The sequence below is a fragment of the Taeniopygia guttata genome, chromosome 6 (assembly GCF_048771995.1).
Source record: "Taeniopygia guttata chromosome 6, bTaeGut7.mat, whole genome shotgun sequence".
Lineage (NCBI taxonomy): Eukaryota > Metazoa > Chordata > Aves > Passeriformes > Estrildidae > Taeniopygia > Taeniopygia guttata.
The window spans coordinates 5,217,307-5,242,233 of NC_133031.1; the positions used below are offsets into that span (position 1 = coordinate 5,217,307).

Genomic DNA, 24,927 nt, shown 5'->3' on the forward strand with positions numbered 1-24,927 from the left:
CCTCTGCAAATTTGGATAGTTTTTAGTTTAGAACAAAGTTTACTCTACCTTGGACATAATCCTGCTCAACAGTGGACACAACATTGAATTTTACTGCCTCTAGGATAGAAAAAATAAAGGAATTCTTTTGTTTCTTACAGCCCAGGCAGCAGCGTTGCTCTCAGATGCCAGAAGACCACCAGGCTCCACTTAAAGAGGCTCAGGGTTGAAACCTCCCTTTCCTGCCAAACACACCCTCCTTGTCATTGTCCCCTCTGCTGCCTCCTCAGTCCCTCAGCACTGCCCTGCTCAAGGCTGCTCCAGCAGCTATAATTTTGCATTAAAGCCCCAATTCTTGAACACAACATGCTGCTTTCCCCCAGTGCTCTCTCCAAAGCTGCCCTTGACAGTTGATGGAAAATTCCACCGAGGTGAAGAAAGCTCATTTAGAGAGTCATGGAATGGTTTGGGTTGGAAGGGACCTTAAAGCCCATCCATTCCCACCCCCTGCCATGGCAGGGACACCTTCCACCGTCCCAGGCTGCTCCAAGCCTTGTCCAACCTGGCCTTGGGCACTGCCAGGGATCCACCCTGTGCCAGGGCCTGCCCACCCTCACAAGGAAGAGTTTCTTCCACTGAATTTGCAGCAATGACTCCAGAATAAAGTAATTTGTTGTCCTCAGCTTGGAAATCGAGGGAATTAAGTGACTTGCTTGCAAAAGCAATTCACCTGAGATCTTGTCACCTGAAACAAACAGTGAAGAAATGGCAACTTCTGGCAGCAGCTCCCAAAAATGAGAGACTGCAGGATTTGGCTCAGGCAGTGAAGCAGAAAGTCTCTCCATTCCAATGGAATTTATGGAGCTGCAGTGAGGACAACTGCCATCAACACAGGCAAAGTGCTCATGGCTCTGGGCCTCCAGAAAACATGGAATGCTTCAGCTCTTTAGGAAAAGCAGTGGCAAAAAAATCCTCTCTCTTCTCATAGTGCTAAAGTTCAAATTTCCTCTCCAATTTCCCATGGGTGTTCAGGCTGCAGCTCCACATGGGTCACCCGAAATTCACAGAGGGGGAGCAAAAGATGTTTGTTGTACAATTAATGAATCAAAATCCTCCATTTCCAGCATTTCCAGGAGATTGATTACCTGTATTATCTAGAGAGCTCAAATTTAAATTCTGAGCAGCTTCTAATTCTCATACTTGAGAGCACTAATGATTCATCCTTTGATCCCATTTGGCTTCTAAGCAGACACAAGTACAAAAATTATGCAAGAATTAAAATGACCCGCTGCATTAATTCACAAACAGCAAAAGGCAGGGAAGAGATTGAAGTTCTTAGAACGTGGTGGTTCATTCTGGAAAACAGAAGCAGCTCCAGCAATAAAGTTTGTTTTAAAGTTCAGCTCTGTGAAACTTGTTCCTCACTCATTACAGAAGGGTGTTTTATGGAAGTGCTGTCACAGAACATAAAACCCAGGTATTTTTTCATTGTGTATTTATGACACTAAGGCCAGTGTTTTACACCTCTTGCACATTCAAAGGTAATACTCTATATTTTAACTTTCCAGTTAAAATAACCTTGCAAACACTTCAAAGAAATGTACTCCTACACTGCTTTTATGAGTTAGCAAAGAGACAAAATAAGCAGAGGGCAGATTGCCATGAACTCCCTGTTCTGGAATACATTTAATTCTCCTGCCACAGCAGCTGCAGCTGCCCCAGGGATCAGGGTTGGGAAGTGGAATCACACTGACATTATCCTGCCATCTAACTGGATGATCCCACTGCAGAGCATCTACAGGTACCCCATGTCAGCACTCTGCCTTTCTTTGTGGCACTGGGATTTGAAAGATTTATTTTTTAAAAGAGAAAATCTCTCTTCAATCTCTGCTCTGCCTCAGTATCTAAATAAACAGATGCCAGAATAAATGCTGATCTAAAATTAGTGATGTTGCATTAAGATTGCAAAAGCAAACAAGTTCACAATAACATTGTCCCTTCTTATTCAAATCAGCAGCTTTTAAATTTCAGCCTCATTGATGCCTGGAGAAAAGGAGGCTCAGGGGGGACCTTGTGGCTCTGCACAGCTCCTGCCAGGAGGGGACAGCCAGGGCGGGTCGGGCTCTGCTGCCAGGGAACAGGGACAGGACAAGGGGAAACGGCCTCAAGCTGTGCCAGGGGAGGCTCAGCTTGGACAGCAGGAAAGAGTTCTCCACTCCAAAGGCTGTAAAGCACTGGGAGGGGCTGTCCAGGGAGTTTTGGAGTCCCTATTCCTAGAAGTGTTAAAAAATGTGTGGATGTGGCACTTGGGGACATGGTTGTGGTGAGCAGGGTGGGGCTGATTGATGGTTGGACTTGGTCTTGAAGGTCTTTTCCAACCTCAGAGATCCTGTGATTCCACAGCTGCACACCCTGAGAATGTTTCCTCCAGGTTATTTCTGTATTTAACAGCCCACATAATCCAAAAGCTGCGGAAATTCCATCCCTCTTCTGCCACAGATGATTTCTTGAATTCTGACCTTGAAAATAAAATCTACAACCCAAAGGTTTTAGTCCTCCGTTACCACAGAGCCATCTCCAAGTTAGAAAAGCCCAGCCCACCTTAGCCCTGCCCCTCCCTGTCCCAATTAACACCACAAAGAAACTCGAGGACAGAGTTTCACATATTTGAAGTGAGAGTAGAGTTCTTGAAATCATTTTATTCCAGTATTTTAAAACCAGATCCTTTTAATATCACTCCAAAACCAAGTGGAGAGTATGTGTTTATACTGATATTAATGCAAATGTGTCTCATTATTTCATAAACAAAGGTGAACCCTGGGAGAGTGAGGAATAGAGAGTTTGCTAAAAATTCATTTTAGAAGAAAATATATAAAATTCTGGCTTTCTATACAAAGAGAAACCCTTTTATCACTACACCTCTTTATAAAGTACTTCCTGCAATGGCTGAATCCCTCCCACAAAGCACTTTTGAATCAAAGTAAAATGAAAATAAAATTTTCCGAGGTGTAACAATTCTGGGCTTTGGAAGCAGCAACTTCTGGGGTCCTCAGAGGGTTCTCTTGCCATACACACTTCATATTTTCCAATAAATCAGAGAAAAATACTGTGCTTAGGATAGAGGAAAAGGAAAGGAAGGAGAAGGAGGAGAAAGAAGAAGAAGGAGAAGGAGAAGGAGAAGGAGAAGGAGAAGGAGAAGGAGAAGGAGAAGGAGAAGGAGAAGGAGAAGGAGAAGGAGAAGGAGAAGGAGAAGGAGAAGGAGAAGCCTTCCCCAGCTTATTTATCTCAGGAATTTTGAATTAGTGAGGTCATCTGATGGTAACCATGCTTATAAAAAGCTAGAAGAAAAACAGGCAAGAAAAAGGCTTCAAAACACAAAAGGTGATCTTGGTACATGGCCTTTTGCCTTAAAGATCCCTTTGGAAGTGCCCTACTCTGGTCTGGGCATGTTCCTTCCACCCTGGGAGGTTTTAGGGAAGTAGAGGGAAAACTTGAAGAGGGAAGAAAAACAATGTGCAGCAGAACTAATGCAACCTAATGAGTAACTGTTCCCATCTTATTTGTATTTGTCCCTATAGTCATCCTTCACTTTAATGAACAAAAAATGCAAAATATGAGGAGTATGTGGAATGCAGTAAAAAAAAAAAAAGGTTATTCACAGAATTCTAATTTATAAATTTCATGGGCAGTTAATCTAAGTTGGAAACAACTTTCAGAATGAAAGATTTTCTATTTACAGATGAGTGAAATGCCAACATAAACATAAAAGAAAATAGAAAAATAAATTGAAATATCTCCATTTAAACTTTGTAAACATTTGTCCAGCCTGCCTATCTGCATTCTGTTTATGGGAATAGATCTATGCCAAGTGACAAAATTTACCTTAGCTATAAAATGCACACTAAAAATGCATTTGCACCTTCTTAGCAAAATTTACCACCCCCACAAATCTGATATCCAGGAGTTGACCCAACACTATTCACACACTAGGATAAAGGAATTCATTTAATCTTGAAACAGTTTTCCCATTCCAATTATCTTTCCATTAGAAACACTTCGAAGCAGGTCACCCTGCAAAAAAAGGATTTCAAATTTCTATGGAAAATTCACTGCACAGAAAGAAAAAAAAGTTTTTGTTTCACTGCAGCTCCAGCACAAACACCTCCTATAAACCCTCGAGGTTACAAAGGACAGGATGGGGGGAAACGGCCTCAAGCTGTGCCAGGGGAGGCTCAGCTTGGACAGCAGCAGGAATTTCTCCATGGAAAGGGTGCTCAGGCCTTGGCAGGGGCTGCCCAGGGAGCTTTGGAGTGCCCATCCCTGGAGGTGTCCCAGGAAGGGCTGGAGGTGGCACTCAGTGCTCTGGGCACTGGGCACAGCTGGGACTCCATGGGCTGGCAGGGATTTTCCAGCCTCAAGGATTCCATGATTAACCTGAAATAAACACCAGCAACAGCACCTCTGTAATTACTATGACACACACACAGTATTTAAGTTCAATACTTGGCTGTACAGCAAATAAAATTATTTATGTTACTGGACCCAGCAGTGGGGATGGTTTTTCAGCTCTCCAGAAAAGGGAAACACGTAAAACTCATTTTGTTCCTTGGTAATCTCAGAAGTTCCAGAACTTTTTCTGCTGGTTGAAAACATTCTTTCAGTTTTCTTTTATGTATAAACCCTATCTCATTCCCACTAAAGGGAAAGCAAAAGCTGTATTTTTATCTATTGGAAATGTTTTCCCTCCAGAAAGGAATGTGTAAAAAGCCTGTGTGGTTCTCCAAGGCTCTGTAATGCACTCTCAAGATCCATTTTGACCATGTGCTCCTTCTCCGTTGCTGGCTGAGAATGACACCAAGGTTTTAATTTCCTGCTCCAACGCCTGCTGCTCCTGCCAGGCCATGTGGGGCCATCCAGGGCCAGCTCCTCAGCTGTGACAAACACATTTTATGGCACTCCAGCCCAAAGGAGGACTGGGGTGCAGCTTCTTGTGCCATCCTCAAAATGGAAGTTTAAAATATTGATGAAGGGTACAGAATTTTTTACTGTTACTTGACCCAAGAATGTTGACCTGTTATAAATGTTTTTTTTTTTCAGTGGACCTGGTGATAGGTGGAGCATTATCTCCAGGGCTTGGTATCTGTGTAAGACACACAACAAATAGCCTGCATTCCCTACTTTCTCATGATCCTCTACATTGAGAGAAGCCTTTTGCATCTGGCACCAATATTTAGAAGGAAACACATTTAGCAGAGATACATCATGCACCTGTTATCTGTTCACAGTGCCATTCTTCTCAGGCACCTCAAACTGAATTCATCTCTTTTTTTGTGTCTTAACAATCACCTATAACCCAACCCGATGCTCCACACAGTTCAACCTTGAGAGGTTGTTCAGAGCCTTGCCCATTTAGGCTTGAAGATCTCCAAGGATGGAGTTGCTTCAGCTTGTCTTGCTCCTTTTTCCACTCTTTCATCACTCTTTGATGAAACCTCTTTAGAGGTTTTTCTCCCAAAATTGCCCTAAACCAGGACATTATGGGAAAAAAAAAAAATCTTTCCATGGAATTTCTTATCTAACTTGTATCTGTTCTCAGGTGGAAACAGCCTTGGCCATCCCCTCCCTACCCCTCCTCAAGGTGATTTAAGACTTTTCGTTCCATTTTCCCTACTTGCTTGAAGAGGTAAATTACACTTCCCTGATGGCCACAAAACCCAAACCAAAATGGCACTGAAATGTAACAGTGAGGTTTGTCTAAGTGCCCCTCATATTCCAGCACAATCTCCTGATTTTCCCAGTTTTTTCCTTTGAGGAGCAGCGTTTCATGTTTGGCACTGAAGAAAGGCCTGAGAATCACTTATTTAAAGTGACTTCCACATTAACTAAACTAGGGAAAATATCAAATAAAATGCAAGTAGGATTATAAAAATCAATCAGCAGGTAAACAATTCATTCACTGAAATGTCACCAAGTTTGCATGGTAGGACTTAATTCACCTGGGGACAACAGAATCCAAATTAAGGATTACACTTCCTTACAGGGTCTTTGTTAGAGTGCAGCTTCATTTTCTTTTATATCAGCCTCATTTGATGGCTAAAATATTCTCAGACAAATACTGTTTGTCTGTAAAACCAAATGTCATGGATCTCCTGCTCTGCCAGCCTCACAGTCATCTATTTAAACCTTGTGCCACAGTGGAAAGGGGAGGCAAGGGACATTTTACAGATTATCTGGGAGGTTAAATCTGAAGGGATTAAGCATGAAAGGGACTGGGATGCTCGTGGATGTGGCTTTGAGGCTTTGCTACTCAAGCGCTGATCCTTTTGTGCCATGGCAAACCAGGCCAGGCAGCACAGCCAGAGGGACAGGCTCACACTGAGTGCCAGTCATTATCTTGGAGATACCAATTAATATTGATGCTTTAATTGAAGGGATGGGATCACATAATGATTTATTCCTCAGATAAGCATCAGCCTCAAAGGCTGTGAGATTTAAAAGAGCAAGCAGTTGGCCATAGCTCAAAGTAGTCACAAGTTTCTTCATTACAAAGCAATATATAACATTCCAATCCAATAGAAAGTTGCCACAAAGTTAATTTTGGTTTTCTAACCTATCACCTATGCTTAATTCTGCTGCACTGTGTATACTTTGATCCAATGGTTTACAATTACATGTACACACATGTGCTTCTATTATAACATCTAAACTCTTAGCTTACTCCATACAATTATATTACTACACTAAAAAGCCCTTCACCATCTTATCAATGCAGTTTCTCACTTACTTAAGGCATATTCTTACCTACAACTATAGAAACGTAAGTTTATGATGTTTCTGCTTAATATCTGTGTACTTTTACTTTTACATCAATCCAAGCATTTCCCAAGGCTGCAAATCAAACCCTTCAGTGTCTGGGGAAGTTTCTATCTTCCCATTTTCTACAGCCAGTGTGTGCTAGTGGGGTGGAGAGGAGCTGGCCAATAAAAGTATAAATTCCCTGTCCTCATCCATCCTGCCAAAGCCATCCAGGACCTCTGCAAGGAACACTTCTCAGAGCCAGCACACAAAAGCAATTTTCAGGACCAGGAGACAATGGGAAGGTTGAGGCTGCTCGTGGAGAATGAATTATCACTGCATCCTCCTTTAATGAGACAATTCTGCTTTAAATCACTCATCACTGCCACTGCAGACCAGAGCTCAGAAAGAGTCTGAGTGTTTCAGGCCTTGGAGATAGATCCATGTCCAAAAATCCCACAGGAATGACCCACCCTGCTGCCACACAATTCCTTGTGTGAACTCCATTCATTTTCCAAACACCTTTCATTTACAGCTAAATACAGGATGGCCCATAAAGGATCAAGTCTAGGTAATAAAATCATTAATTGATCTTACTACAGGTCAATAATAACTGACATTCCATCCATCTCCTCGGAATTCTACAGCAGGGACAGACTTTGTGTAACAAGTTTCTGTTTTCTTCTGTTCTGTGTTTAAAGAGTTCTGCTAATTGGCTAAGAGATTAAAATAAAAAAAAATTCTTTCCCCATAATAACGGAAACCCATTTTTCCTAAAAAGCATTACTTGTGCATGTAAACAACACTAGGTAAAACTTTTCTAGAAGATGAACAGAAGAGCAGAAGCCCAAAAAGAAGTGGTGTTTAAAAAAAAGGCAAATTAGCAGCTTGAAAGAAAAACTGGGATTTTAATTGAAAAGTGCAAAAGAAGGGAGAATAATTCTTTGTACTAATATAACCTGGCAGCCCAAGGAAATTCCCAACCATTCCTGAGAGTCACAAGCCACCACACTGCCATGGATGTTTCCTTAATACCAGAGAGCCATTCTTCAAAGCTGCTGAAATCTGGGTACAGAAAATGGAAACAGCGGATAGAGAAATCCTTGCCCATGCTTTTATATCCCACACAGAACTTTGCAGTGTCCCTGTAACTTCCAGAAGAACAGCAAAGGGAAGACACAACACCTTTATTCTGATCCACAGCTGCAATTCATTTAATTCATTTCAGAATTCATTTGAACCAAAGAGCCAGATCTTTCTTCAGAAAATCCAAGTGTCAGCAAGTCAAGAAAACAAATCATTGTGGTCACAGAAAAAAAGAACATTTTACTATTGAAGTTTATCCTCTCTTTTAGTTTTAGCCTCCAAAAAGTGAAAAAAGTTAAAATACATTTCCTTGATGCCACAGACTTTAAAATAGTCATGAACATCTTGGGTGACACCATTTAATAACTCCATGCCAACTTCAAGCAGCCCCTTTTGCAGCAGTACCCCAGAAACACCTTTTTTAAAAGGTGTTTCTGAACACATTTAAATCAGCATTGATAAAATTAATGTTAAAAAAAAACAGTGATAACCCAAGCACATCAAATTCCAACTTGTGCCATGCAGAGCCCCCCAAGGAACATTATATTATATTATATTATATTATATTATATTATATTATATTATATTATATTATATTATATTATATTATATTATATTATATTATATTATATTATATTATATTATATTATATTATATTATATTATATTATATTATATTATATTATATTATATTATATTATATTATATTATCCTGAATGCAGATCACTACAGCCATCAACTTGGGACTTGTCTGATTGTTGTAATTGGCCAAATGACCCCCAAATATCCCCACAGCTCCACAATTAACCCCTGAATGACCAATAAATTAAGAAAAAGTGCCCCAAAGCCTCCCAACTGACCACAATCCAACCCCCAGACCCCTCTACTGCCCCCAAATCCTCTCCTGAACCCCCTCAAATCCCTCCCAACCTCCCTTTATCCTCCCCTATCATCCCTAGGGCCATCCCAGTCCCTCTTAAAGCAGGTTTAATCTTTAAAAACTCCCACACAGTTTTCCCAGACTATGCTGGAGGGAAATGTTTCTTCCTCTTGTTTATTCCAGGAAATTCCCTGGTGCAACTGTATTTCTCTGTTGTTTTCAAATCAGTGTTTAGAAGGAAGGACCAAATCAGCAAATGAGACTATGGATGTATTGTAAACAAAGAAATAAAACCAGGGGAAAAATTGGGGTTTTTATTTCTCAACTCACTTGTTTGTGCTGTGGTTCTCTGGGATGTTTGTTTTCACCTTTGCAGACTGGAGGGCTCAACTACAAAACTGCTGGAACCCTGGTTGCTGAGAATTTTGGACTTTTTGTGCTGACAGGCACTGACCCCCAGGAGAACACTGCACTGACCTGAGGCCATGGAGATGTTTCCAAAATAGAATAGTAGAACTGGGATTTTGGTTGTGGAGTTTGGACAGAGGTGTGTGATATTACATGGTAGGAAACTTAGATTTAAGTTTTTACAATATAGTAATATATATAAAACAAGATGGAGGTTTTAGGGAGAGGTCTGGTCCTTCTTCTTCTTCACAGATTTGGGTGGGTTTTTGTAACTGCTTAAAAAAACTCCACATTGCAGGGCACAGGTGATTATTTATTGGGTTAAAAGTAAAAATAATTTAGGTGTCATTTTTTATTGGACAGTCTATCCTTAAAAGGCCTTGTAGAGATAAATAGGGCTCCATTTTGTAGCTTGTTAGTGAAGTGCTGTAGAACTCAGGCTTTGTGAGACTGTAACACAGATAAGAACATGAAATACCATCTCAAGTGCTTCAATCCTGACCCTGACCAAGGCAGGAAAAGCAGATAATAATAGACACAAAACTGCCCTAAAAAATAACCCAGGGGTGGCTGAGTTTCCTCATGTCCCCAAAAATCAGTTCTCCACATGGCCAGCACATTAAGCCTCTGCCAAAGGACATGAACAGGGATCAGGACCTGAGAGCAGCAGAGCAGCACATTTCAATGGACATTAAAACATTTCCTATGAGTTTGGTTTTGCTGTTCTTGCGCAGGAATGAGTGAAGGAGTGAAGCCAGGCTGCTCCTGAGCATGACATGGAGCAGAACAAAACTGTGCAGGGCTCAAAGACACTCATCTCGTTTGACACATCAATTATGGCAGATTCAGTTCTGTGCCCAGCACAAACTCAGAGAGATTTGCTCTGAAATCCACTGGGACAGGAAACACACAAATTTGCATTGGGACCTTCTGAATGTCATAAATCCTGCTCTGAATGATGGTATTTATTTCTTAAGTGAAGCAATTAGCAAACAAAAAGAGAAGCAGAGTTATTTTCAGACTCCTCTGCTGTTATTTCATGTTGGATTCTGTTGTCTCCGCTTCTGATTCCACAGGGATATGTTGTCACTAGATCTATTAAACTTATAATCATGCACAGTGTGCAGAAGATCCTTATGTGTTATTTATAATTGCCCAGATAAAATACTCCTCCTTCTCCAACATCGAGCCTTGACAGGATATTTATACCAGTAATTGTATTTCCAATGCTTCTCACAGCAGTTACTGTTTTATCAGTACTATTTTTAGGCTAGACAGTTGGATGCCTGCTAAATACTCTCATTTTAAATTAATTTCTCCAAACGTTGCCTTTTCCCACTGCAGCCCCTATTCTCCTTTGCCAGAATGGGGCAATATCTTAGATTTCTCAAAGCAAAGAGTATAAATTTTTGTCCTGCTTATGTGTCCTGCTTACTACAGCAGCTCTGAGGGGAATAACTAGAAGGTGCTTCATGCTTTGTCCATCTTCAAGGCTGGACTTAGGCACAGTCCTGAACTTTACCTAGCACAGACTCAAGCAAAAATCTGATAAAAAAACCCTAAAGACTTCATTTGCCACATCATTTCCCATTTCTACTCCTCCAGGGTTACTGATACTCCTAGAAAATATCTACACCATCACCCGGATTTTTCCTGCCTCACTACTAGTAATTTCAAAAGAAAATCCACGACAGGTGTGGGGTCTGGTCAGGGGTGGAAACAGAAACTGAGTTGAAATAATTGAAATAATTCAAGAAAATCATCTCATGCAGAATTCTTCTATTAACCAAATATTTCTAAATGCCCATTGGACCAAGGAACTGCTAATAATAAATAGACAACAACACCTTTTTATGGATTACTCTGACGAGCTGGTTGCTCTGTTGTTTTGAAACCTTTTCCCTTCAATCCCTTTCAGTTCTTTGGGATGCAGAAAACCAGGTGGAAAGGGAATGACCTGAGCTGAAGTTCAGTAGCTGAAGTGCTGCTCTCAGTCCCTCAGAAGTCACCATCGAACTGAGAATGGGCTGGAAGGTTTGAAGGGGAAAAGTGCTGCAGGTTTTTCTGTTTCCTTTATGCCACTATGTTCCTAAGGCTGTTTTGCAGCTCTGAGTTGTTTCCAAGTTACCCAGATCGTTGTACATCTCAAAAGGCAAACAATTCTTTTGGAAAAGCAGTATTAAAACAATGTCACACACGCACTGAGGCTTAATATAGAAATTTCTCCTGCAGCAAGCACAGAGATGATGTGCATGTCATTAAAGACACTTGCACAGGGTTCTCACCTCCTTCCTATTCTCCACTGAGTAACCCTTGCCTGGAAATTGTGTCCCAACCCTCCAGACACTGAACACTTCCCAAGGTTTGCACTGAAGTAAATGTGACACATCCAGAAATATTTATACACCCTCAATGCAAATAATTATTTCCTGACCTGAAATATCCTGGGAAACAAAAGATTCAGTGCTGGCTTTTGAAGAGTATTTTTAACAAGTGAATGTCACTTCTCCACTCTCTGAGCCCCAGGAGCAATCTATGGCTGGAGTCAGGCTTTGTTTTTAATGTCACTGGAAAGGGAGAGTTCCCTCCAGGCTGGAATCCAAGCAGCATTGATGGGAAGGGATCCCCTCGAGGGGAGGTCCTGCAGTCTCCCCACTCCGCTTTTTCCAGGTAGAGCCCTGGAAAACCTGGTCTGCCCCCAGAGCTGGCCCTGCCTCTGATACCTCAGGTTTTCGCTTTTATATATTTCAGATTCTGTGCTGCTTTAGTGTGCAGGTCTGAACTTCACATTAAGGCACGGTGAGCTCTCTGCACAGAGCAGGGAGACAAAACAATTCCTTCCCTAGCTGGGGACCAAGGACAAATGATCCAAATCCCAGCCCCAAGAGCACAAACACCGTGGGCTGAAAAGTGAAAAACAAGCAGGATGGGACTGCCTGGGCTAAAGCTGGAATGGGACAATGAACTCCAAGGTGCCAATGGAGCAGAACTGATCAAAGTGAGAGGCCCCGTGAGCGCTCGTGCATTTTGTGACCATTTTGGTTCATCTTGGGTGCAGCCCTGGCTGGGCTCTGGTGCTGCCCAAGGTGGATCCATGGAGGAGATCCTTTTAACAAATCCCTGCTTTATTCTTTAGCTCTGTCTGGCTTCTGTTCTAGCTCAGCCTTCTCAAGGCATCACCTCAGGCAGGAGGGGGAGCAGAGCCATCCTCAGGTCCCCTCCCCGCCATCCTCACTCCCACCCTGAGTCTGTTACCACTCCAGCACTCATCCTACAAGCTGGAAAGATGACAAATCCTGTCACCATTAAACTTCAACACGTTCACCTTGGCACTCAAATTTCATCTTAAGGTTGGAAATACGATTTGGCTGAGCAATCCCAGGGAAAAGAGGCATAGAAATATTCCTCTGAAGACTCAATGTATCCCTCAGAGAAGGTTTGAAGGTCTTCCTTAAAACTGCTCTCTGCAGAGTCCCTGCAATTTCCAGCCTTAACAGGAGCTGAGGAATGTTTGTTGTACAGGAAGAGCAAATGAAAGCCCCAAATGATGACTGAAGCAATGCTGGTGATATTTACAAACCAGGAGAGGAGAATATGCAGTAGTGGCTTGTGCCAAATTTTCTCTTGCACTGAAGACACATGCTTTGTCAGCAGCAATGAAACCGGATCTTGTTTACCAGTGTGATCAGATCATAGCACTTTATTATCCTAGTAAATGAAGATAAACCCTGTGAAAAATGCCAATCACTTTTTTTTTAAATTTTAAAAGTTTAATAATAATAAAATTGTTTTAAAAATAGTAATACAATTATAGTAATAAAGTTTAGAGTTAGGACAAGACAATAAAAAGCAAAGAATTACGGACGTCTGGATGCTTTCAGACCCTAAGTCATGAAAAGCATCCCTTATGAACAAAGGAATCACCCTTAAACCAATACGCTTGTTGCATATTCATACATCCTTCATGGTTACACATACATTCTATTTAAAACAAGAAACTCTGTCTGTTGTATGTCAACTGTTTCCTTTAATCCCCTGGCATCTTCGAGTCTGAGCAAGTCCTGAAGAAATTAGCTTCTTCTGATAAGAAGCCATAAATTCCTTTTCTTTGAAAGATTTAGGTGTTCCTCAAAGCGAGTATCTCATTCCTAAAAAAAACCTTCCCCCACATACACAGTCTCTATTTTAACATTATGTTGTAACCTAAAACTACATTTAACACACTACGTAAGAGAATTAATACAGCATCACTTTCTAACATTACACATATAATATTCATTGCAACATTTGCGAAAAGCCAATCATAAAATCTGCATTTTTCACAAACCCCAACGTCACAGAGTGGATCAGGGCTTTGAGGCAAAGTGACAACCATGTCCCTATTGTCACAATGCTACAGCAAAGTTAAAAGTACAGATTTCATCATTAAGATCTTCCCATATGTAAAATCTCTTAGGGAAAAAAAATCTCCTCAAACGCTTGCAACAAGCACAAGCCACACATTTTATCACAGCACCTCGACTTTAATGAACAATTCTATTTTTAATTCTACAATTTCCAGCCATTGGCAAAAAACCCTGGGAGTTTGGCATGGCTGGTATTTAAGGTTTGAACTCCTTTTTCATATCATGCTTGCTGCTCTTAGATTTAGGAGCAACAAAACGAGCACAGAGTTGGGCAGGCTTGCCTGTTGCATTTGGAAGAACTAAGATCAGCATTTTTAAAAGCCATCTTCAACTGTAAAAATGAATATATTAAAGATACAACAGATCTACATGGTCACAAACACCATTATTTGTAGCTCTTCTTGGTACAAAATATGCAAATAAAGCTCATAAGGAAATTTTTTTGGCCACATTTCTCTGCAACAAGGGATAAGTGACACAGATGAGAACACCTGAGCATTATCTATCAAACTTCTATTTACATACCAACATTTTTGGTTTTAGAGAACGTTTAAGAGGTTCTTTTATATCCTGTGTATAATTTCATTTTATTTCAAACAATGCACTGTAATAAAAATCTTCTGTTATAAAACAGGGATTTACTCCTATTTATTGTATCAAAATTGCATTTATTTCTTTCAAAAATACCCATCTCATGTCATGGTGTGCTCTAAACTGTGTTTTAATGAAACTTACATGTTTCTTTTTGTTTGAATCTGAGCTAATTTCATAAAATATTAAATGAATATTGATTTATGATTTTATAGTTAAACAAATCCTTAAAGCAGGACCAACTGTGGTGAAACCAGGACACACCCACTGAGTCTCCCCAGGTGTAGCTCAGCAAAGCACATTAAATAAAACTCCTCAAGTGTGAGGGCCGATCAATAAAATCTGTTCTTACCCCTGTAAAGCCAGGGGGAAAATGCAGAGGTGGAATACAGGGTGCAGAGCAGGGATTTCAGTGTGTGAAGCACCCACAGCCAAGTCCAAGGCTGAAGGGAGGCAAGAGAAGATGAAATCACTGATGAAAAACTGCAGCATGAGGAATTTGTTAAAGCATTAAAAAGGGATTTTAGCCAAGTGCTTTTCACACAGGTTTGCTTCACACCCCTGGTTGTGCAGAGAGGATCAGCTGCTGTTCAATAACCAAGAAATACAAAAGTGTAACAGGACTGGCTATTTGTGAGCAGTCTTTAAATGAAATAACGTAGCTGGGGGCTGCTGTTCAGCACAAGCTTTCAAGCATAGGACAAGATGAATGAAAAAACCTTGCTCAGTTCAGAAGAGTTCTAAATTTAATAGTGGCTACAAGTAATGCTCAAACTGCTCAAATTTTCCTTCAGCTGTGGCACCATCAGAATCTCTGGTATATCCATTTAACCTTTGTTAAACAGCGCTGAATTTACAACTACCATAAAATTTGAGATTAAATCCAAAAAGTATTTAGACAGAAAAGGGAAAAAAAGGGAGATGTGAAAGCTACAATCTCCTTTATTGTGAACATCCAGCACCTGCACAGTGCCCTGGAAGGAAAGAAGATCTAAGGTAGGGCAGAAAGGAGCAAAAGGGGTGAAAATTGCAACATTACCTCAAACAAATAATGAGCAACACCACTGATAACACCAGAATCTCTCTCATTTTTGGGTGCCTTTAAACTTCATCCTTTTCATCCTCTCTCAACTACTCTGTACCTGCTACTAAAGCAACACATTCACCTTGGCACTCAAATTCCATCTGAGGGCTGGAAATACCATTTGGCTGAGCAATCCCAGGGAAAGGAGGCACAGAAATGTTCCTCTGAAGGCTCAGTGCATCCCTCACAGCAGTCACTGGAAAGCCATAAACCCTAAATCTGGGTATTTTTCCTCTTTCTTCCTCAGCTGAGAATTCAGGAACACTTCCTGTTAGAACCCTAATTACTGACAACTTGAAACTGTCTGTACTATCAGACACTAACCCACAAAAACTATTACATTTAACCTAAGACCATAGAGAAAACATCCAAAACTAAATAATAGAACTAAAATGATAAGTATGTAATTTAAATAAAATTATGTAATATCACATAGTAAAAATTTTAATGTTTTAAAATATAATAATGTAGGTGTAGCATAATAGAAGTTTTTTAAACAGAAACAAATCCTTCTTCACTTTAGTTTTCATAAGTTTGAGTAATATTATGTAATTAAATAATAGAACTAAAATAATAAGTATGTAGCTTAAATAAAAGTATGTAATATCACATAGTAAAAAAGATAAATTTTAAAATTTTAACATATAATATATAACAAAAGTTTTAAAACAGAAACTATTCCTTCTTCTTCACCTTTTTCATAATTTTATGTGATATTATGTAATTAAATAAGTCCACATTACAAAACACAAGTAGTTATTAAGTTAAAAATAATTTGCTATTTCTTAATTAGACAGTTTATCCTTAAAAAACCTTATATAAAAAAGATACAAGTCCATTTTTAACTTATTAAAAATTACTATAAAAATCACAATTGATAAAACTGTAATATAAGTAAAAACTAATAAACATCTAAATCCAAACCAAAAAGGACAAGGAAAGATAACTGGACCCAGCTAATCAAGGTAAACAGATCCCCAAAAGGTCCACTGTGCCATAGCTCTCCAACTTAGAAAGGACAAAGATCCTGTGATAATTACATTTTACACAACAATGAATAACTTCTGAGGGAGAGTGAGTGGATTTTTGGGCTCTCCTCATGAGAGAAACCATCAGTGTCACACACATCCACACAAGAGGCACCTCCTGTCCCTGCTGCTTGGCAGCAGAGCAAAGCACATTTCTGACAGGTCTCCAATTTCCCATTTCTGCTCACTTTGGGGCTCTGCTGCTTGCCCACACTCCCTTGAGCTGGTAAGAGGGCAGAAATTTCAGTTTTTAATTTTTTATTTTTTTTTTTTTACCAGCAATGGTATTGTCTGAGACTCAAACCTGGGGTTGCAATGATCAAAAGCCCTTCCATTTGTATCACTTCCACCCGTGAGCTTTTTGCTCACATCAGTTCAGAGTTTGTCACATTTCTGAGTGTCACACGCTCTTCTGTGCAGAATAAACAAACCCCTGCTCTCTGCCCTCTGTCTGATACTCACTTCCCCTGCAAAAGCATCCTGTACCTTTATATCTCAGTCACCTGTGGCCTTCTGGGCTATATCTCAGCAAAGCAGGAAAATGCACTTTCCTCACAGCATTTCTGGAACCACATCTTCCCATCACTTCAAGAATAGAAAAGGGTTTTTTTTGACACATTTTTCTTTAATGCAGGAAAGAGTCCTACAAAACTTCACGTCCTAGAGCACTCAAGGCTGAGTGTTTTTCAAACTCCACATTTCTTTCCCCTCAGTTAACAGCTCTTCTGCCTCACCTTTTGGTATCCCCCAGGACACAAAGGAAATCCATGGGACCAGCTGAGGAATCAGCCACTGAAGATAACCGATGGAAACTTGAATTATGAGAGCATTTTGCTTCCCCTCTCTGTTTCAAACCAGACTTATTTGACATAGGCTGGCGGACAGGGCTGACACAAACAAACCTGTGACTCCAGCACCCTCCCACAGTCACAAATTGCCCCTGTGTTGTGCATTGACACATCCTGATCAATGTTCTTCAGCCTAATCTAAATCTCTCGCAGTGAGCTGAGAGCAGAATTTTACACTTGATGTGCTTGATAGTAAAAGGGTTTTAAAATCATGGGGATTTAGGGTTAGAAGGAAAATTAAGCTTAGTAGCCCTTTGAACTCTGACATCAAAATACTCACCCCATCTCCACAGACCCAAACCTCCCTGAAAACAGCTGTTATTTCACTATTTCACCCCCCAGAATCAGTAAGGTTGGCAAAGACCTCCAAGATCATCCAGTGCAACCTTTGAGCCAGGGGCTGATGCTCTGGGTTAGGCAAAGATGTTGCTCAGGGTTTAGGAAATCTGTATTTTATATATTCAGTGAGAAGGAGCAAAGCCCAGATCTAACCTTAAATCCCATTTTCATCCCTGTGCCTACTGAATGGAACCAGGATTAATGCAACCACATATGCAGGGTTTAATGGTGAGGTATTCTGCTGTACAAGAAGCATAAGAGAGACTGAATTTAAAAAAAAAACAACTTTGCTGTGCTCTGCAGGGAAGCCAGGCCTCTTTTGGCTTGTGGAGGGCAACATCCAACTCTTACAAGCAGAATTAAGGAACAGGAGTAGATAAAATTTTGTATATATGAACTCAATATCTAAAAAAATGATGGCGCTTTTGAACCAATACCCATTTCTTTGTGGTTAAATGGCTTTCCAATACAACCTGTATCTGTATTAACTGATACTGGAATAAAAGCCCTAAAATCCCATTGACTTTCCAATCATTAACAAAGCCCCCCAAACAACCCAGGAAGATGTGCATGATTTTTAATTATCTAATACATGTATATATCCTAAATATAGACAGATAATCTATTTTTATGCCTCATCCTAGACCACCTCTAATAACTGCACTCCAGCTCAGGTAATTTAATTTCATATTCTTTCAAGAACACACTACTGCAGTCCTATTTAAAAGACAATAATTCTTTTGGAGAACTTGTTAGAGAGGCTGATGGAGTTCAGAGGAATTCTACACCCAGGTGGGATTTCTTAGGAAGTTTTTAGAAAGCAAATCAATAAGAGCTTACAGATTTCAAATCTGATCACACCCCTGGCTGTCCCCAGAGGAAGCAGAGGAATTGTCATTTCAGTCAGGGGATCTCAGCAGAATTACTTCTCTGTCCTGGAAAATTGCTAAAGGACAGTGGACAGCAGGAGCAAAGGCACTCACAATCAATAGAACACCACTTTTGTTATTTATCCTGGCAGGTTTTTACCTTGGTTCTGATCTCTGTCATAAAAAAAAAAAATAGAGTAAAACTTCCTTTATGCTTCAATATTTCATAGAATCATCTGAACAAGGTTGGATTTGGGGAGGGTCTAAGGAGAGGCTATTGATACACACAATATAATCAGAAGAGCTTTGCTTGTAGTTCATTAAATCAAACCTTACTCTAGAGATCCAATATTCCCTGAAGCCTCTTGGATTTACTTTTTCTCCCCCTCCCCACACTCCTCCCATTCCCTGCCTTACTTCTACTGGATCAAGAAGTTCCAGTTCATTAGGAATTACAGAATGGTCTGGGTGGGAAGGGACCTCAAAATCCATTCAGTTCCATGGGGGCAGGGACACCTTCCCCTACCCCAGGGTGCTCCAAAGCCCATCCAGCCTGGCTCTGGACACTTCCAGGGATCCAGGGCCAGCCACAGCTGCTCTGGGCACCCTCTGCTGTTGCTCTGTGATATTGAAAGCACTTCTTGATATCTCTGTGTGAATGATGTGGGAGGATAAAGGCACTTCTCAGAAAAACAAACCTGAAGGTCACTGCAGTGAGAGTCCTCTTCTGGAAAGTTTTAGGGAAGCAACCAAGAATTTGATTATTATTTGTTGTCTTCTCCATGGGCACAGGGGCACAGGAATGTCTGGGAGATGTCACCTGTGGCATCATCCTCAGGTGGCTGAGGACTCAGACTCCTTTTGACAGGACAGCAGTGTCAGAGATTGTGGGAGTTCAAGAGAGTCAGAGAGATTTTTCAGTTCAAGAGCAGGGGGGAGCTGTGGGAAGTGGATTTGTAGAGAGTTCTCAGGGTCTGACAGAAGGCCCATGCAGTGTGCATCCATATGCAAACTTTGAGACAAGAAATGCTGACTTAGAAATGCCATGGAATAGGACAGACATGGTTGAGAGAGAAATGGAACCAGAAACAAATTTTAAAGGATGGCCTTGCAAATAAGACTGGATACTTTGGAGAAATAGAACCATGAAAAATGCATTGTAGTAGGACCCATGAGGGCTAATTTTAGATTATTAGCTTTAAGGCATCTACAGCATGGTGTGGCTAAAGCTGATAGGCCAAAAAATGCTTATAATGTATTGCAATTAGAAAATAGCTTCTGATTGTGATGGTGTGAAGAACAACATCTGTATTGTCTCACCCTTCTCAGGAGACTTAAAACGGAATAAAAGTTTTTAAAACACCTCTCAGTTGCCCCATTTCTGGGCCAGGAAAAGGTATTGCCCAACAAGAGAGCAGCACAATCAGCTGCTTCTCCAGCAGCTTCACCTTGGAACGCCAAGGGCAGGAACAAGTGAAGAAATTGTCCACAAGTGGAGAAATCCAGAACTACCCCTGGTAATTACCCCTGGCACTGCCTAGAGGATTGATGCCCATGGCCATATGCATCTGTCCCCCAGCTGTTCTGCAAAGCCCCATTTTTGGTAATATCAAGCTTGCCAACATCTTACAACTGGCTTTTTCATCCAAAAAATGATGGTAGCTGAGAACATGCTTCACTGGGCATCCAAGCAAATCAGGAATGAGGATAAAAAAAAAGCTCAATTTTGTGGTTATGCTGAATTTACATGCATGATGTAAATGCACATCTCTGTGTGCCTTCCTCACCTCAAGAGGGGAAACAGGAGATAAGAACTTTCTCCGGCTCCATTTCTGTTGGACTGCATGGAAAATTACAGAATTATGCATTTTAGTGACCCAGGGAGAAGCTGACAGACATTTTTACTCTACACCAACCTATCACTGACTCAGAACAGAAGAAATTCAAACAAAAAAACCCCACATAATTTCCATATCTGACTTCAGTAGGTGGGACTACTCTCAATGAGGGGCTGGGAGCCATTTAAAAGCATTGTTTTCTCCTTTTATTATCTTTCATTTGCCTTGAACACCTCCCAGTCTCTCCTTTTACTCCTGCTATGTGAGTGTTTTCACACAGAGGATGGACAAACTCTTTTCTAGAGCTGAGCCCACAGCTCCAGGGCTGCCTTGCTTTAAGCCAGGCCTCTCCTGTACATGCAGAAGATATTCAGGAGCATCTGAAGGATTCCTGAAGAGCAATGAAACCTCCTACTTCTTCCATGTGCAAAACTCCCTTCCCACTGAGAAACCTTTGCAATCAAAAATCTCTCCCAGGAATGTCCTCTAGGATTAGAACCTTGCCCACACTCACAGGAAAAGCTCTCAGGAGAACAACTACTACTTAGTGGCAGCTTCATGGTAGTAGAAATGAGCCACTTCATGAAAATGGAAATTACACTTTTCATTATGACAATGAAAATAAAGGTAAGGATGTTTTCTTTTCAATCTAATCTTGTACCGAGAGGAATGAAAAATAGTTTTTGTGTCTCAGGTTAGCATTTTGTTTGGTACAGTTTCAATTTCTACACAGAACAGAACCCTAGGAATTGCCTGACCTGAGAAAGACAAATTCAAAGCATAAAGATCTCTGGTCACTCAGAATTTGCTTCACAGAACTTTATATCCCACCATCAAAAATAACAACAGAAATAATTATATATTATCAAGTGTTTGGCCAAACTACAGCTGCTTTTGGTGAGCAGCTCTCTCTTTTGGGAGAGCTGCTCACCAAAAGTTGGATTTGGGAAATATTGTGGAAGTATGGCCACTGTGAAATTCAGTTCCTTCCACAGCTCCCTGAAACAACCCCCTTTGTGCAAGGTCCATTAGGGAAACAGCCACTCTCCATATGTCAAAAAGGTTTCCTCTCTTCTCACTCAATTACCATAAAAATTTTACCACAAGACTGAGGCACAGATTTTTTTTTTTTCCCTCTAGACCTTAACAAAACTTGTCCTGTGCTCATAATAAGTTAACTGCTAGAAAACATCTGTTAGGTTAGGAGGTAAAATAGTGATAAAAAAGCCCTAAGGATGACTTTGAAAGATATTTTCCTGAGCAAATTATGGAAATCCTCCTGATCTGAAGAGAACTGGAAATTAGCAAAACTCCATTTTTCTAACAGCCCCTAAATCTTCTGTTGCTTTATAAACCCCACTCCAATCAAACCCAAGGCAGTCCTGCTCTGTGCTGCTCTTTATTGAATTTCTCAGGCCACCTTCACAGTGGCATTTAAAGTTTGGCTCTGAGAGGCCAATTCTGAGCCACGCTGAGATTTGCAGGAGTTGAATGGGAGGCACCAACCTGGAGCTGCGTGTCCCCACATTCAGCAGAAATCCCTCTGAAGCCACAGGGCCAATAAAAATTGAGTTAATTATAGCAGTTTTACCACGAATATGTAGGTTATGCAACTCAGAAGAACTCAATAACCACTTTAATGGGGGTCGTCACTATTCAGAGACACACTGGAGAGAATGCTCTACGTGGCTTAATTGTTTAAATAATAAGGTTTCAGCAATTTGCAAAGCTGATTTTTATGTTTTCTATAGAAAAATGTGTCTTTGCTACCATGAAAGACAACAGGGGACAACAGAAAAGCACAGGCAGGAAGAGGAAAGCTCCTGCCATCACCTCCAAGCTCCTGCTGTGCACGGGGCATTTTAAGCTGAAATGGCCTCTTTTTCCAAAGCGAATTTATAAGAATTAATCAATAGGCAGCTGGGGATCAAATCTTCAAAAACAAGCAGCACCCAGCAGCTCTCACCACAGCCTGAACATCCACTTCAGCAGATGTTCAAGCAACTGGAACAATTTTGGGAATGGAGATTGACCCCTTTTTCAGACAAAAGACAAAATTATCTGTATAAGCATAATTTTTGTTCTCCCCCTACCATTATACTCTGGAGAAAGAGCATTCATGGTTCCTGGGCACTAAAAATAGGTTAATAAAAGTTCAAATAGATCAAATTCCTCGCCTGGTGTTGTTTCAAATGCCCAGCAGTTGCGAGGGCCCATATTTTAAAATCAGAATTGTAGGAGACATTGTTTCCTTGAAAGGTTCTTCTATCCCCACTCTCAAAGCACAGACCTTTGAAGAAAAATGGAAATTTGGGAGATAAGTTTCCCAACCTCATGAAAATCTGACTGTGACAAGCTCCACATCTGAAAAGGCCCCAAATCCAAAGCACCAGCTCAGCACCCAGAAGACTCGGGAAAGTCCTCACAAAGCTCAGCTGAGATCTCCAAATATTAGGACCATTCTGGAATGATGGTGCAGATGGCAGTAGAGGGGCAGAGTGACAGAAGGAAGGGACAAAGGGCAGAAAGGGCCTGAAAAGGGAGAGGGAACAAATTGCTCAAAATGACCAAAGCTTAAGAGGCTCAGATTTAACTGTAAAGTGAGAATATGTATTTATAAGGATAATAATAACCAGCAAACCTCCAAATCTGTCAGTCTCTCAGAAACATAAACACAGAGATATTCAATAAGGGAAACCCATAAGTAACAAATTTAACCCACAGGTGGTATTTTAGCACCACACAGTAAAAAAAGGCATGAGCTACAACCTGACCAAAATGGAACAGAAAATTATGAGAGGAAACGCTCTGGAGCCAGGCTGGGAGAGCTGGGGATGCTCAGCCTGGAGAAGGGAAGGGGGTATGGAGACCTCACAGCTCCTTCCAGGGCCTGAAGGGACACAGGGGAGCTGGAGAGGGACCCTGCAACAGGAACTGGAGTGACAGGACAATGGGGAGTGGATTCCCAGTGCCAGAGGGCAGGGATGGATGGGATATTGGGAAGGAATTGTTCCCTGGCAGGGTGGGCAGGCCCTGGCACAGGGTGCCCAGAGCAGCTGTGGCTGCCCCTGGATCCCTGGCAGTGCCCAAGGCCAGGCTGGACAGGGCTTGGAGCAGCCTGGGATGGTGGGAGGTGTCCCTGCCCATGACAGGGGTGGGGTTGGATGGGCTTTAAGGTCCTTCCAACCCAAACCATTCTGGGATTCTTTGAAAACCTGTAAGATAGTTTGAAATAAAACCAAATTAAATTAATTTAAATTAAAAATTCTGTAGAAAATTTTCATGCTCTGGGAAACAAAATAATTATTTTCTCTGGAAAGGCTGGAAAAGGTTTAAGCTTCTGAAATGTATCTACTTCCAACAGTAGTTGACATCCAATTTGCTTTCTGTACTCCACTTATTTATTTAAAACCTAGTAATAAAAAAGGCACTGGGGAGGCTCAAATTTGCAGCACTCGGCAGTTACCTGGTCAAAAGTCTTCAGTCTGAATGTTAAATTAGAACCACCAATTAATATTAATTAAAACAATCCCTGAGGTGTAAAAGCTGCCCTATTTAGGGGAAAGGCAACAAAGTCCTACTGGATTTTTAATTACCACACATTGCAGTAATTGGTTCACCCAACCTGATTGGCCTTGGGGACACACAGTGGTCCCACAGTCACTGGCTGGAATTTGGGAAACAATTCCTTCACGTGGGAAGGAAGGGGGTTGGACAGCAGGTTACAGAACAGGGGACCAGAAGTGGGATTTGGAGAGGAAAAGTTATCCTGGCTTCTCCCCAGACACACTTCCACATCCAACCCTGATGTTTGACACTTCTTTAGTGCTTCACCAAGGATTCATGCTTGGAAAGGAGAGGAAATGGAGCGATTTTGAGTCCTCTGGAACGTACTCAGCTCCACTGTTCCAGACAAAAAAAATGTGTGCTGCTAATGTTCCATTGGCTAACAAGAATTCTCCCTGACACATTACTCCACTTATTTCATGGCTGTTTTGATTCAAGCACTAAAAGCTCTGCAAAACTGAAAAAAAAAAAAAAAATCAAAATTTAAACCCTGTAAAAGCAATTTTGCAGCTCAGGTCTTGAGGGAAGGACAGAAACTTTGGGCATTCAATAATTAAAGCTCCATAAGCAACAGCAACTCACAGGATTGCAGAGCTTTTGACGGGCATTTCATGGAATTGCAGATGCTCCACCAGGCCCAAGGAGGACTGGTTAAGTTCCCAATGTATTTTTAAAAGATGGAATTCGAGCTATCCATTCCAGGTCATCACTCATGGAAGACAAGGAGACTTCCAGCTTCTCTGGTAGGTGGTTACTAAAGAACTCTTTCTGGGAACACACTCCTTCTATTATTCCCCACACTCAAATTTAATTCTTCATAACTGAAAAATATACCTGATTATCAACACACATTTCTGGCTTGCCAAGAGCATCTTTGCACTATTATTTTTTCTCACTTGCACAATCAGGAAGTCCTATTTTCAATGGGCTAAAAATCCTCTCCTTTTACCCTCTGCCTAACAGAATCCCTGCTTGTTCATGGGGGTGTTTATCATTAGCATCTCTTGTGTAAAAAGGGGTGAAACATCCAAACCAGCTTCCAGCTACAGTTTTGTTTTGAAGTCACCCTGGCAGCAGGCAGCATTTAACACATCTGGATGAAATCTGCTTTGCCATAGAATATGGAATAGGGGGGAGCAGGAACTCTGTGTTCTGAGGTGTGGATCTGTAGCCTTCACCCCTGCCCAAAGGACAACTTGGTAATGTCAAC

At 41.0% G+C, this 24,927-nt stretch overlaps 1 protein-coding gene across 14 annotated transcripts in view; it reads right to left on the reverse strand.

The window, feature by feature from the left end:
* PCDH15 (protocadherin related 15) overlaps positions 1 to 24,927 on the reverse strand; it is a 617,117-nt gene that overhangs the window by 470,579 nt on the left and 121,611 nt on the right. Inside the window, exon 1 of one of the 14 annotated variants that reach the window (XM_072930874.1) lies at positions 20,100 to 20,120. The exons of the other annotated variants lie outside the window; for them this stretch is intronic. The gene's annotated coding sequence lies outside the window, so the exon portion shown is untranslated. Of the gene's footprint in view, positions 1 to 20,099; positions 20,121 to 24,927 lie in introns of those variants that run through there. 14 annotated transcript variants of the gene reach the window in all.